Source organism: Oenanthe melanoleuca, chromosome 2 (assembly GCF_029582105.1).
Source record: "Oenanthe melanoleuca isolate GR-GAL-2019-014 chromosome 2, OMel1.0, whole genome shotgun sequence".
NCBI lineage: Eukaryota > Metazoa > Chordata > Aves > Passeriformes > Muscicapidae > Oenanthe > Oenanthe melanoleuca.
Genome location: NC_079335.1, coordinates 62,744,664 through 62,759,487, shown reverse-complemented (window position 1 = coordinate 62,759,487; position 14,824 = coordinate 62,744,664).

The following is a 14,824-nucleotide window of genomic DNA, read 5'->3' as shown; positions in this document are numbered from 1 at the left end:
ACATGTACATTTGTTCTGCAGTTCCTACCAAAGCCATTGTCAGCTAATGTGAGATTTCTGTTAGGTTGTAATGGTAAATGGAATAACTGGAGATTTTATACCTTGTATTTTATACCCACTTTTCTCCCACGTTGTCTTACTAGAGGAGGCGGGGGGTGGGAATGCTTTACAGTTTTAAGTAGAAAGACTGGGGACAGCTGTCCTTTGAATGAATCCCTACTTTCTTTTCCTGTTTTTCTTCTCCTTCCGGAACTTTCTCTTCTGTCCCTTGGTACTGAGTATCTTTCTGGAGACTCCCTCCACCTCTTTATTTGTTTTTGTTTCCCTACTTCCTGTTTGCCATTTTCTGGTATTGAAACTTCGATGATCCATGCAGTTCCAGGCTATGTCCAGGTTTTCCTATTTTTCAGTCTCCCACTCCTCTAAGCCATTGCTCTCTATCTCCCACGATGGTTTCTCAACTTTGTTTCTTGCTTCACTGTAGGTGCCTTTGTCTTTTGACCTCCCAGACCGAAGAGTGATACCTGCAGGAGTCCCAAAAGAAAAAAGATTGGGCTTGTCAGTGTCTGCTTACACATCACCTGATGAGCTGCTTCCTTAAGCTAGAACTAATACATGCACAGTAAAGAAAAAGGATAAACAAAGACAGACAAGATAGGATTTCATGCTTTCTATGGAACATGTGATGACTTCAGAATGGTTGTGTTTAGTAGCAGCTGAGGTGTGGTTGATGCTGTTCAAATTATAAGTCATCTAGAAAAGATCACACTTTGGGGACAGTTTGTTGCTGATAATTTATGGCAGTGAAAAGGGAAAGTTAGCTGCAAAAGTGGTGCAGAAGTATCTCACAGTACTGAATTATTAAATAAACAGAGATTCTAATTACCATAGATGTACATAAAATAATGTATGTGGGAGAAAAATCCTAATTTTGCATGTACCATGAACTAATCATTACCACCCAGAAACAAGGGTTTTGAGCTCCGTGAAAACATGCAGGTAACACAGTCATTCAGTAGGGGGGGAAAAAAAAAAAAGAGAGGGAGAGAAGAAGAAATTGAATGTTAGGGATTTTAAGGAAAGCAATATAAAACAGAAGAGACGACTAACATGACTCTGCCACCACCTGATGGTGATGAATCCCTGAGGCATGTAGACCTTGAACACACTGTGTACTTCTGGTTGCTCCGCCTTAAAAACATAATGATAGAACTGCTCAGACAAGGGCAACAAGGACAATCAAAAATCTGGGATGGTTCTGAGCCACACAGGAACCACAGAAAGACTGAAGAGATGGCTGAGGGGGTACACAACAGATGCCTAAACAATGAGTGCCATTAAGAGGATAAAGGGGAACTGCCTGTCCTCTGTTTTCCTTCTTTACAAAACCTAGGAGTGAAAACCACCAACTGGTAAGTGCAAAGCAGATGACAAGAGGCTGTAGTTTCCCTAACACTAAATTAAAGAGTGGAATTCTCTGATGCAGAACATTGTGAGTGCTAAAAGTTCACATGGCTTGGATGATGTTTGGACAATTTTATGGAAGAGAGTGTTACATCCCTCTTTGCTTGTCCCATACTTGCATTCTTGGCAAGCAATACTGGATTAAACTGAACATATGCTCTGATGTGTCTGTTTTATCTAAATTATTCTAGTAAGAATAATTAAGGCATAAGGGTTATTTTATTCTCAAGGAAATGAGGGCTGTAATGTTTATTTTTTGCTTCAAAACATGTCCAGGTTTAGAAAAAAGTTTAAGCAATAAACCAGTAACAGCAACTAGAAAAGTTCTCAAAACTGAAATCCAACTTGTTTGGTACATTAGATTGTTTCTAGAAGGGGCTGGTGTAACCCTTTCCTTCAAACTGGGCAACCTGATAGCAGGTTTGTGTCTCAGAGGAAGATCAGTGAAAGAGCTGCTGCCAGCTCTCCACACAAGTGGGCAGGTGAGACTTGGAATGAGTGAAAGCTGATACTCAAACTCTTCTCTTTTCATTCCCTCCAGCATATCTGCCTGCTAACTTTTTGGCCTTAACAATACCCTCTGCCAGTCAATTCCCTAACAGCAATGATGATAGATATTTTTGTTCCAAGATCTGTCCAAAACACTGGAAAGTGTGAGAGTTGCCTATCCATGCTGGAAGGACACTAGATTTTCTAAAGGATTCACCTTCCAAACAGAAGATGTACATAAATTATGTATTTGCTCATACTGGTTGTTATATAATTATTTTCTGAATGAGTGCCTGAAGCTTCATTCACACTTGAAGCAAACATATAAAAAACTATATTGCCTTGAATTATATATCTGATTTCATCCAAGTGAATTAAAGAAAAATAATACAAATAATTTGTAATAAACAGAATAATAAATTAGATTGTGACTGAATATCATCTGAGACTGCTTTTTTCCCTTAATGACACCATCTAAAAGCCTACAGTGTCTATTAGCACCTCTTCTAACTAGGAAAACTGACAGAAAGTTCTCTGTGAGGAGTCTCTCCTTTATAAGGTGATTTATTTCAGGATATTAGAAACCATTAGGTTGACCCCTTCAATGACACATGACCCATTTGTTGTCTCATCCTCTATTTAGAGGAGAAATGGATATGTGGGTGTTTCTGAAAATCAAAATGCGGAGCAACTCACCAGACAGAATTCAGCTGGTAAGATGGATAAGATGGATGACTTTGTAGGCTTAGGTCTATTAATATATACCAGGTTAGGCTCAAGGTGAGTCTGCTGTTGAAGACAAAAAAGGGGATTTTCTATACATTTTGCAGGTTCACTGCAGTTTCCAAAGAGAGACTCGTTTCACACGATACATGTGATATTTAATTCTTCTGGCATTTTCTGTGCAATTACATGTGCCTTTTAAATGAAAAACTTAGATCTTTGCCCTACAATAAACACAGCTACATATGGTTGGACTCTTTAACATCACTGATTAAATTTATTTGTGAAATGCTTCTTGTTCACTCTCCAAATTCCCTCTCACCGTTCCTCAGTATCTTCCCAATTTCCAACCACCACTGTCAATGTACATGGCATGTACCATGTTGCTTTCCATTAATATCACTTTTTATGCTGAAATAGCAAATGGCATGAAGAGAAAAACGGACTGTGCTCTTTCTGAAGCTCTCTGTTCCATGAATGACTTACTTAGCTTCCTAATAATGTTTCACTACTCTCTTGACTCCTTAACATGTTTATAAGGAATATTTGCATCCTAAATATCCTATAGTGGGACACAAGATTCAGTTTTGGAGCCATGTGAGCATAGCTTCCATCATCTGGCCCCTTGCTTCCTGTTCTCAGTAGAACTACTTCTTGTTCAATTTCATGCTTTATTTAGGATGAAGTAGCTCCCCTTTCTTTGGATATTTCTGAGCTTGATTCTAAGAAGCAATTACTTCAGATGTCACAAAATTTATTTCCTCAAACTATGTCCCAATGTTATATTTTACCAGCTAATATGAGGATAATTTAAGTCATTTGATATGAGGAAGGACGTACAACTTATTGTCAGGAGGTAACACCTTGGCATTAATACTGTTTCCAAGAGTCACTCACGTTCACTTACTGAGAGACTGTGAGTGTGAAATGACTGCAGAAGCAAAAGAGAAAGCAGAGCAGTAGTTCAGTAGTTGCTTCTCTTTTTTTTTTTTTTTTTGGTTTGGTTTGGTTTGGTTTTTTTTTTTTGTAATTCATATCTCCTTGTTCTTTAAGCTATTCCTTCCAGCTTCTCCAAATGTGAGCAACACCAATAGTGGGGAGCAGGGTGGAAGATTCTGTTCTCTTCCTTGTTACTTTCCACCATCAAGGGCTGAACCAGAAAGCAAGGCAGAACACTATATGAGACTGTATGATTAAGATATGTTATAATGAGCAGTGCCCTTTCCCCATCTGAAAAGATTACCTAAAAATAAATTTCTTTCTTCTCTCCTGAGATAAAATTCCTCCTTAAGGTCCACCAGGGAAGGGGGTGGGGAGGAAGAGCACACAGCTAAAACTATTCTTAATGGATTGACTGCAGGATATAAGCAGTAGTTGTATAAATACAAAAGATAAAATGAAGCAATGTGTAAGAAGACAGCAAGTGTTGGTTCTCCTTTTAGCTGGAAGAATGTGTGCATATACTTGGATTTTTTTTGGAAGATGTTCAAAGAGTTTCTCTGTTTTTAGAAATACACACATGTTGCTTCCCATTATCCAGGAATGTTTCTTTTCTTGGGCCAATTTCTTCTGTGCATGAAAAGAATATAAAAAAACCTTCAGGTAAGGTGTTTAAAGTAATGAAAGCACAGAACTTGAAACAATTTTTACAATGGTTTCATATATTTTTCTACTGTTTTAATCTACTTAAGGACTAGTTTGAGTAAGAAACACTTAAAACATTTGCTTAAGACATCTTGCAAAAGAAACATCATAATGTAAAATGTTGTTCTGGGATATTTCAAGATGAATAAGTACAAGTGTTCCTGTACTACATTTAGTTGCTTTTTTTTCCCCATAAAGAATAAAAGGGACTGGCAAAAGCATATTTTCAGTGTAATTACATGCAATGCTTCTCCAGTATTTTTTTTCCTGAAAGTAAATAAAACTAATCCAACCTTATTTGACTGGCTTTTCCTCATATAGTTCAGCCATGGCTTTGTGTTTGCCTTTTCCTCTCCACACTTCTCTTCCTCTTCGCTTTTCTTCTCCTTTTCTTCTTGTTACTTTCCACTAAATTTCCTCCACTTTCTCCTCCATTCTCTGCTTTTGCCTCTTTCTCACACGTCAGTATCTAAACCAGAAAGACCAAGATTTTGCTTCCTATGTCATCCTTTCTTTATTTCTGTTTACTGCATCTGCCATGACAAACCAACTTCCTCTTTCAAAAGACATGCTATAATCCTTTACAGAAAGCTCAATTGCTGTTGAGAATTCTCCAAGGGCGTAGTTAAGTTGCTTAGTTGAGAAGGTCTCAATATATACAGAATCTTATGTACTTGCAATAATATGTTATCACATATTTTGTAGCTTATTTTCACTTTGCATTTTCTCCATTCAGTACTCACACACAGTGCTGTTTCCTTGATCTTTGCAACTATTTCTAAAAGACCAATGAAGCCTTCACAATTTATATAGTCTTTCTTCTCTCTTGTCATTTAACACTTAACACTTTAACACTTTCTTCTTCCTAGTATTTTCTCCATCTCTCCTGTTAAACCTGCTTCTCTTTGTTTCCCAATTTGCCTTGTTCACATTCCTGACTTTTGAATCAGATAGCGGGTGATTCATTTGACCTACTTGATATGTGTATAGCAAAGCAAGACAAATTGTACCTGAGAATTGCCCATTCCTTTTATTGCCATTACCTACAAAGGGTTACTGGATGACTTGTTCAGATGCAAATATCTAGAAAGTTAGAGTAACCCTATTTCACTCTAATGCCTAAATAAATCCACAAAGCAGAGAAAACTAAATGTGTCAGATTCCCTGGTTTCAATATAGTCTGAGAGTTGAGGTACTTAAAGAATTCATCCACTCTACCAAGTATAGAATTGGACTGGTTGGTGGGTGAACTGGGTAGGAAGCAATGCCAGGCTCTCACAAAGAAAGACAAACACCTCACTGAGATGATAAAACATGGATATGCCATGCCAAGATACACAAGTATACCTTCTGTTCTATCAACATGCTCCAAGTAATAGCAAGAGCAAAATATCCAGCATGGGCTACTTGGAAATATCAGCTATGAGGAGAAGTTGAACAACCTGGGAGTAATTTATCCTAAAGAAGAAACATCTGAAAGGGGATATGACATTAGCCTTCAAATACATAAAAGATTGATGAAAAGAGGAGAGGCACAATCTGTTCCCCCTGTCCAAGGTGCACAGGAGAAGATAGAGAGAGCCTCAGTCGCAACAAGAAACATGATTTAGAGACATTTTTTCTGTATTTCTGTAACTGTCATCAGAATCAAAAATGTCTTACTCTGTGCATGTGTGTGCATGAACGAATGTGTATATTTTAAAAGCCTTTCACGTGAAAGCCAGCTGGTAAGAGCTAAGCTGTAAAACTGGCTCAGGTTTCAACTGCCTAGGGAACAAGAAGAGCACTGTTTCTCTGATTCATAAAAGGGGTGTGTGCTTGTCACCACATCTCTTATCCTTTTGTCTGTAGAGAAACTGGGCACAGCTTGGGGCTATCACCAAAGAAAACAAGCCTTTAAATCATAAGCTTCAGGCAGTTAAGTGAAAAGTATCAGTATTTGGCTTTTTTAGAGGAGGGACTAGCACTTCCACCTTATTATTGTTTTAGACCTTTATTTAATGTCATGGGCAACCCAGATATGAGTTTTTATATCTGATCAGTGTTGGAACATCTTCTCATCCCTTTGTGGCCTCCATGTAACAGAGACATAAAATATGAGGGGGATGGATACTAGAGAAGTGAAAGTTTTGAAATGAGAAATGAACTTTCTCCCTTCTAACACCTTCAACAAGGTACAGACAGAACTAGCAGGGGAGACATACTGAGGTGGATCAAAAGTGACAGAAAGACAGCTGTGCATATCTGGCACACATTTGCTGGAATGAACCAGCATCTGTATACAATAAGCCTTGCAAAATTTGGGTTTGGGAAGGATTCACTTTTCCAAGTTTTGTTGTTTATTTCTCAGTGGTGGCTCTAACAAGCACTGGCTGGCAAATCAATGTGTTTCTGAAGTTGGCAGATGTCTTTAAAGCATATTTTTATCCTAGAGAGAACTGGACGAGGTCTTTATTTCATAAATATTATAGTCATTTTTTCTGCATCCTCCTCAGCCTAATTCAGTGATGCATAAGTAAACAAGGCTGACAATGTGGTACAACTCACCTTGAAATAAAGAAGTGGGCATTTACTGACCACAGTAGGAAAAGTACTTGTTCTTTAAAATAATGGACATAAATGATTGTATCCTTTGATAATGTCAATAGACATAGCCCCAGTGATTCATATTGTTTAATTATCTGGCTGATATTACCAGCATAGCATGGCAGGAGTGTATTTTTAATACACTTTTCCAAAATGTGAAAAGTGAAATTAGAGCTGTAGAATCGTAAGTAGTATTTTTTATGTAGTTGTTCATTCTTATTTTTATAGTTGTTAATTCATTTTTTATTTACCATTGTTAATTATTCCTCTCAGCACATTTTTAACTTGAGATGGGACTATATGTGCAAATTTTAAGGACCCATTAACGGTTAAAAGAATTAATTTTTATGAAGAATAGTGAAAGGTATAAACTATCTTTTGATTCCTTTAAAAGCTAACTGTCTGACATATATACACTTGTGTTCAGGATATACATGAAAATAGATATATAGATATACATATTTTTTTTTTTCAGAACCTATGATCCTTTCCCAGCACTTCCTCCAGCAGTATTGTGTTATTCACAGATGTAATCTTACACCATGCTTACTACCACTTTGACATCAAAGGGAACTGACTATAGTTACCCACTTACATTTAAGGTGTAACACTAGAATTCCTATGTATTATATTTTTGCAAATAGAACATTTTGCAACTTAATCTGCCTATTGCTACAAAAATTTTTAGTTTCAGAATAAGAACAGAGATGCTAATAACCACCAGGAAAAAAAATAAATTATTAATGGGTACTAAGAAGTAAGAGAAGCAACATGAAATGTCATTCAAAATTCTCCTTAGTTGATAATTGAGTTTTTCATTAAAAACATTCCTTTTTCTTTATCTACTCCTATGAAATCAGTAATGGTTTATCTGTCTGTTGGTGTAGAGAACCAAACTTCTTTCTAACAAATTGATTATAATGTTATATGTGGTAGAACAATAGGTTACAATTAACTTTCCTGCAGTTTGGGATGTTTCTGAATGCTGGATTAAGACATTTGCTGTACTGTATGAAAGCAGAAGAATCATTAGGAAAGTTTGAGAAATCTGTTTCTTAAAATGATGATGATGATGGTGTTAAGGAACTGAGCAGCATACTCAGGGGGACCAGGACCCAGGTTGTTCCTTTTGAATATAAAAATGGAACACCTACTGATGAAATACCTGCAAGAAACTGTCACTATTTCATCACACAGCCTTGTTGACTATGGAAAAATGTGGTGTGAGAATGAGGTTTCTCTTTCCTATTTTCTTTTTCAAATGTGACTGCATTGTTATTCTTACTCATGTTGTAAGTACTGCCTTGGTCTAGAAAAATGCACCCTTAAATAATATTACATAGAGGGATACAATGAGTACTCAAATTCTGCAAGAGTTAGGATTCAGTAAAAATGTCACTTTTTCAAAAATACATTTTTAAACTCAGAAATCTTAAGCGGAAAATATCACAGATGAGTATTCATGTAATCAGGGAAAATGCTTTGCAGCAATAAAATATTTGTAATGGGGGTTAATCACAAGACAAAGGAGAAGCGACTTGTAGACAATGTTAATTTCACATGGATTACTTTGATGTAAGTTGTAAAAGGCTGAACTGTTACATAGGAGAAATATTTTGTGCTGAACAATTTTGGCTGAGAAAGAACAAAATTATCACAGTCCCATAGTGCCCTCCCACCTGCACTTGGTGAATGAATGCCAGTAAAGCTAGGAGTTCCTTAGGTAAAAAGATTGCCAATGGGACAGTGACTAAAAAGTACAGATTTACTTTTTTATCCTTTTCTAAAAATATTGTGCAATATATTCCATATTTATCACGCCTTATATTAAATTTCCATGTAAACAGCACAGCAAACTTTGAAGAGAATAACACTCTTGTAGGTGTCTGTTCTGTTGTCAAAATACGTGTTCAACAGCTTTCAGCAGCATGTTAACAACTCGTCTGACATCGAAACCATGTTTGCTCTCGTGTTGAACCTTTGTCTTGAATCTGCACTTTTAACGAAGTGCAGGGCAGGAGGATTTAAGAGTGGCTGGTTGCAGAGGTCAGTAGGTGGGAGAAACAACAGTCCTATAACTCACCTTCAGTCAATTTAACTGCAAGACAAACTCAGGATGATGAGAACTGTGCCAACCACGTATGTGTGCTGACACGCTGCAGAGTGTGTTTCATGATTCATCAGCCACACCGTGATTGATTGGCCCAGTATCCTGGCAGAGCCTAGAAATTTTTTACTTGTCTCCAAATGTGTTCTATGATTCTTCAGGCAATCTCTGATTGATTGGCATGTGGGCTGAACCTAGATTTATTTTTTCCCCATGCACTGAAATATTTGTTTGATGATTCATCGTACATACCTATTGACTGGCACATTGGCAGAGTCCAAAGTTTCTTTACAATGTAAAATATTGTTTTATGATTTGTCAGGTAAATTGAGAGTTTCCTGCTGACATTTGTAGATAAATTCTGCTAGTGTGACCTGGAGAGAAGAATACAACCTTAGCTTACAGATACTTATGGCAGTGATGGACGATATAGTTACATTTTTTGGCAAGAGAACACCTTCTTTTGTTTAAAGAAGTCAGTCATCACACTTTTTAAACAGCTGAAAAAGACCTTACCTTGAAGAGACCATGTTGCAAAATTCAAAGTGAATGCATTACTTTTACACATTGAATCTTGTTAATATCAGTCTGGTAACTATGCTGAAAAGGACAGCCAAGCATGATTAAAACAAATAAAGGGCTTATCTAAGTCTATAAAGAGAGTAGATTTTAATGAAACTTTAAATCGTGCCATTTGCCTTGCATCACCATTCTCTAACTGGCTTTTAATCATACACATATTACTTGAAAGCCAAATGAGAGATTTTAAAAGCTGGCAACAACTTTCACACTGGCACTTCAAAATGGGAGTGACAAATCGGATTCTCTTCTGAATACTTGTAAACAATTATTTTTAAGTCATTCTTCCCTGCCTTCCCCCTGATGAATAACATTTATCCAGGGCGACAGATTCTCAATTTGTAATTCAAAAAATGATTTATTTAGCATTACATGTCATTGTGTAAGAATTGACTCCGTGACAAAAGTTTCTGGGAAGTTGATCTTCTCTTTTGTCCAGGAAGATGGATGCACTTTCTAATGTCAGGTTTCCTCCCACAGTTATTGAAACAGAGACCATCACTTAAAATGTATCCTTTACAAACCAGGAAAACAACATCCCATATGTTTCTGCAAGGTCTGTGTATACTTCTCCAAACTCTGCCCACACTAGTATATTTCCACATCTACAGAAAATGTTTTACAGCCTGTTTGGAGTCATTGCAAAACCATTTTTTCCAGGCGAAATTAACTGAATTGTAGTTGTAACTCTTGCTATTCCAAGAAATAAATATTAGTCTTCTTTGTTTTCGACTCATCTGCCCCCTTAATTAGCCAATTTTTATATCTACTTTAGAAGCAAGGAGGGGTATAGATTGAGCAATGCATCACACAGATCAGTTAACAAAATTTGTGTTCCTGGGGTAACTGAAGAAATATATGATAAGGTAGAAGAGGAAAAACAATGAAAATAAAGAAAGAAAAACACAGGGCTTTTGCAATGTAGAGGAATGAGAAAAAAAGAACTTGACTCCCTTCTAAGTGGACTGTAAAATAAAAGCATTAAAACTAAAATATGTTATGAGGTGAGAAATCATAGCACAGCAATAAAAATCATGGAAGAATTGGAAAGGATGTCTCTTGATGAAAGTCACAACCTAAGTAGTGTTAAGATTTTTGCCAGGAAGAAGAGGCTATGGGCAGCCTTTCCTGACTAAAATGGCTTCCTAGATTAGTCCACGTGGCTCTCTGTGTTGAAGTAGAACAATTAATCTTCTTTTCTTCCTTCCCCTCTTTTGGTGCAGGGTTTCCTTCTCTGGGCTTGCCTCCAGCCACATCTGTCACTAGAAAGGGCTACCACAATCTGCAGTTGAAATTGCAAAGGGATCAGCCAGCGAGTGAAGGTATCCTTCCCTCCTTCCCTCCCTTTCTCCCTTTCAGCCTCCCTCCCTCTCATTGAATGTCTGCATTTATATTCCTTGTGACTTTGTGCAGCTGAGGCATCATATGTGTCATGACTCCTGCAGATCTCTGGCATTATTGTAGGGTGCCACTTTTGGTTCTTTGCTAATTCTTCCCTCAATTAAGAAAGGATTGGTATCAACACCAAGCCAAATGTTTATCTCCTAACCTTGTCTGCATCAAAAAAATCTACCCAGGTTTATTAAGAAAGAGGATTAGAAAAATCACTGTTTTTTTCTTAACTCATGTATTTATCTTTGGATTTTGGCTTACAATGACTAAACTTTTACTGACTCCTTCACTCTGAGAAAGGCTCTTTAAATCTTGAATTCCACTGCACATTAACTTATTTACAAATGGTTTTAAAAGTACTAGCTAAATGGGAACTGCAACTACGTCTTTTAAACCTTTTTTTTTCTTCTTGTAGGAAAGATCTTAAATGGTGTGAGACTGCTTTCCTTGCTCCTTGGCTTGTTTGAATATGTAGAAATAAATTGACAAGGAAGAATATAATCCACATGAGAGAGAAGTTTATGGCAATGGAAGCAAAGAAGTCAGCTGTGAATTTTTTAAATAACTGGACTTCAGTTTATTGTAAGCCATCATTTTCTTTTTTTACCACATTAGGAGCTAAAGCCTGAGATGCTATTTATGAGCCTGTAGAAACTGAACAAAAAAAGAGCTATGGTGTTGGGGCCCCAGGACGTGCTCATGTTGCCCACAGACTGGTCTAAAAAGACAATGTGTAATATGTAATGTGCACTGATTTGCATCTTGTGAAGTCACTTATACACTTGCCAAGAGCAAAGTACTGGTGTGGTGTGTAAACACTTTAATTTTACTTGGTGTGTTTTTCTGTCATCTTGTAAATTTTGTGGGCATTTATGACTGTTTGAACAGTGGAAAATTGTTCTCATAAAACCACAGAAGATTTAGAAGCAGGATTATTGCAAAAACCAAAGTCAATAAAATTGGGGTCAATTGAAACAGTTTAAAGACATTCTTTGCTAATAGAAGATTTAGACAAATATATCACTAAAGCCTTTTCTGAATCTGACAGATGTCAGCGCTGAAATACTGTACTGTACACACTATTTCCTGATACAGTTTATTAATTTTGCAATCCAATTTTGTACTTTTTCTCCTCAAATGGGTTAAGCAGCACAAAAAATTTAGAAAACATTTATATTTTCATAAAACAATGCTAGATATCTTTCTAAACTTTTGCATTTTAACATAAAAGCAGAGTACACTATAGAAAGATACATACCAAAGAGGTAGTTGCACTTGTATGTAAAACCAAAACCAGTGACAATCCCCAAATGTATGAATTACTTCCTGTGTACCTTCTGCTTAAAAATGAGAAAATAACATAAGAAAAATGGAGGCAAATGAACCAGTTTTGGGGCTTTACTTATTTCTGGTGCTGCCGTGGGAGAATGTTCCCTGGTTCTAATGTACTTTCCCATCTGTTGAAGGGATGGCTGTAACACACCACTCATGAGAAGCAGAGATGGCCCTTTGCCTGCCACTGTAAGGAAGGGTCACCATGGGGACCTCCCACATCCAGCTCTTTGCAGTCACACCGGGGAAGAGGAGCAAGTGGCCACTCCTTCCCTGGGCATTTCTCTTCTTGCTTCTGCACCTCTTGATCTCAAACAACTGTGAGGTGTCTCTGGTGTGATTACAGGCAGATAAGGAATAACAAGTAAGACAGCTGATAACCCATAGGTCATTAATTTTCTCTCCCAGTGAAATCCAAATAAAATCATAAATTTTTAGATTCTTATAGGAATGTATTACTGGCAGCTCATTTATCCCTGGTCATTCTAAAAAACATTACTCTATAATGAAAAAATCTGTCCACTGCAATGTGAAATAAAATCAGCTCATTCTTATATGATAAAATGTGTCCTGACATTATGACTTGACAGCTACTGAAGAAGGGTCAGACAAAATTATTTTTTGAGAGAGTCTCAGCTGTGTAGCACTTGGCATGCTTTGTGTTGTATGACCGCCCATGATTGATAGTCTGAGCAGGAGTGCTGGTACTTGTTTGTGTATTCACAGGCATGAGGAACGCACTGGCCTGGAGCACTCCTCCCTTTCCCGAACCATGGATACTGTCAGGTGCATTTATGGCTCTGTGTACCTAGAACCAGCCACTTCTGCCTCCCAGGCCCTTGCATTGGAGTTCCTCTGCTAATAACACTCCCAAAGCATTATTACAGCATTATCACAGAAACCCTGACTCCAGCCCTGCATCACGCTGCACCTTCATTAAACGTCTGTCATTTATATGTTAGGATTTTACGAGGAAAAATCCAGCTCTATCCGCGTGCCCAGAGAGAAAATATTTCAACATAACAAACAAAGTAGTATTTTCGTGAGGGCACCCGGCGGCACTAAGGGCAACACTTCCCAGGCTGAACACAGCAGCACATGTAGCACTTCCAGCTACATGTAATTAGTGGCAAAATCCAACAGGTGGCACAAAAGTATTTGAATTTTATATTGATTTAAATCATATGCCGTTAAATTACCAAATAAAGTACGGGGGCATTTTTGGTTAAAAAAACAAAGGGGAGGGGGTGGGAGGGGGAAGGAAAAAAGGGACACTGGTGATGCCGAAGGGGCGCAGCCGCCCGCCTGTGCCGGGCAGCGGGGCCAGGCCAGCGGCTCGCCGCCTCGGGGCCGCCCCGGGCAGCCGGGAGGGACCCCGGAGCCCCGGGAGGAGACACGGCGCTTCCCTCGCCCTTCTCCCTGCGCCGGCGGCTCGGCCGTGCGGACGAGGCCCCGCCGGGCCCGGGGAATGCCGGTGTGCCCCCTCACCCCCTCACGGCCCCGCGGCCCCGGCCCGGCCGGCGGGACGGAGGGAGGGAAGCGGGGCGGGCGCCCTCCGCTGGCCGCCGCGGGCCGGGAGCGGGCCGGGAGCAGCTCCCGCCGGCACCGCCTGCTTGTGCTCTGCCCGGGGAGAGCGGAGACGGGATGGGAGGAGGGACGGAGGGAGTAAGGGAGGCTCGCACTAACGCTGGAGAGCCCCCTCAGCCCGCCATAAATAAACCCACGGGTAAAGGTCTTGGGCCTGCGCGCCGCCCGCTAGGCAGCACTGATGGCTTTGAACCCCTGAGAAGTAACAGGTTTTTTTAATGAGTTTGTCCTGGAGGTTTGTGCAGAGAGGGAGGAGAAATGAGGGTTCTCTGACGCCTGTGGAAAAGGCACAAATTTCCTGGAAGGGTGACCCACAGTCAGCTCAGTCTTCCAGCTTGGAGAGTAGGAAACACCTGTAGAGACGCTTAAATTAGAGAGAAGATGACTTCTTGCGCGGGGAAACAGTGATAGGGCAAGGAGGAAGGGTTTTAAACTAAAAGAGGAAGAGATTTAGATTGGTGTTACAATGAAATTCTGTACTGTGAGGATGGGGAGATGCTGGAACAAGTTGCCCAGAGAACCAGTGCATTCCCCATCTCTGGAAGAGTTGAAGGCCAGGTTGGGTAAGGCTTTGAGGAGCCTGGTCTAGTGAAAGGTTGGAACTAGATGATCTCCTGCGACCCAAACCATTCTACAATTCTGTGTTTCCATAAACGTGAATTGTGGAAATACTAAAGTGTCAGTCTAGGCCTAATGAAAAGGTTCACAACCGTGTGACAAATTCTGTGATTGCTGTCTTTATTTGTTACTAAATTATAGTAGTGAGTCAGGTGGAGCTTTACTGACATTTTTGTTTTTAAACATGTATGTAGAAGACATATAAAGAGCTTAAATTCTTACGCAGTGGTACACCTAAACCTGAGACTTATGTACAAGTGAAAAGCATTTCCAGGAAGTTCCAAGATACCAGGTTTGCTGTTA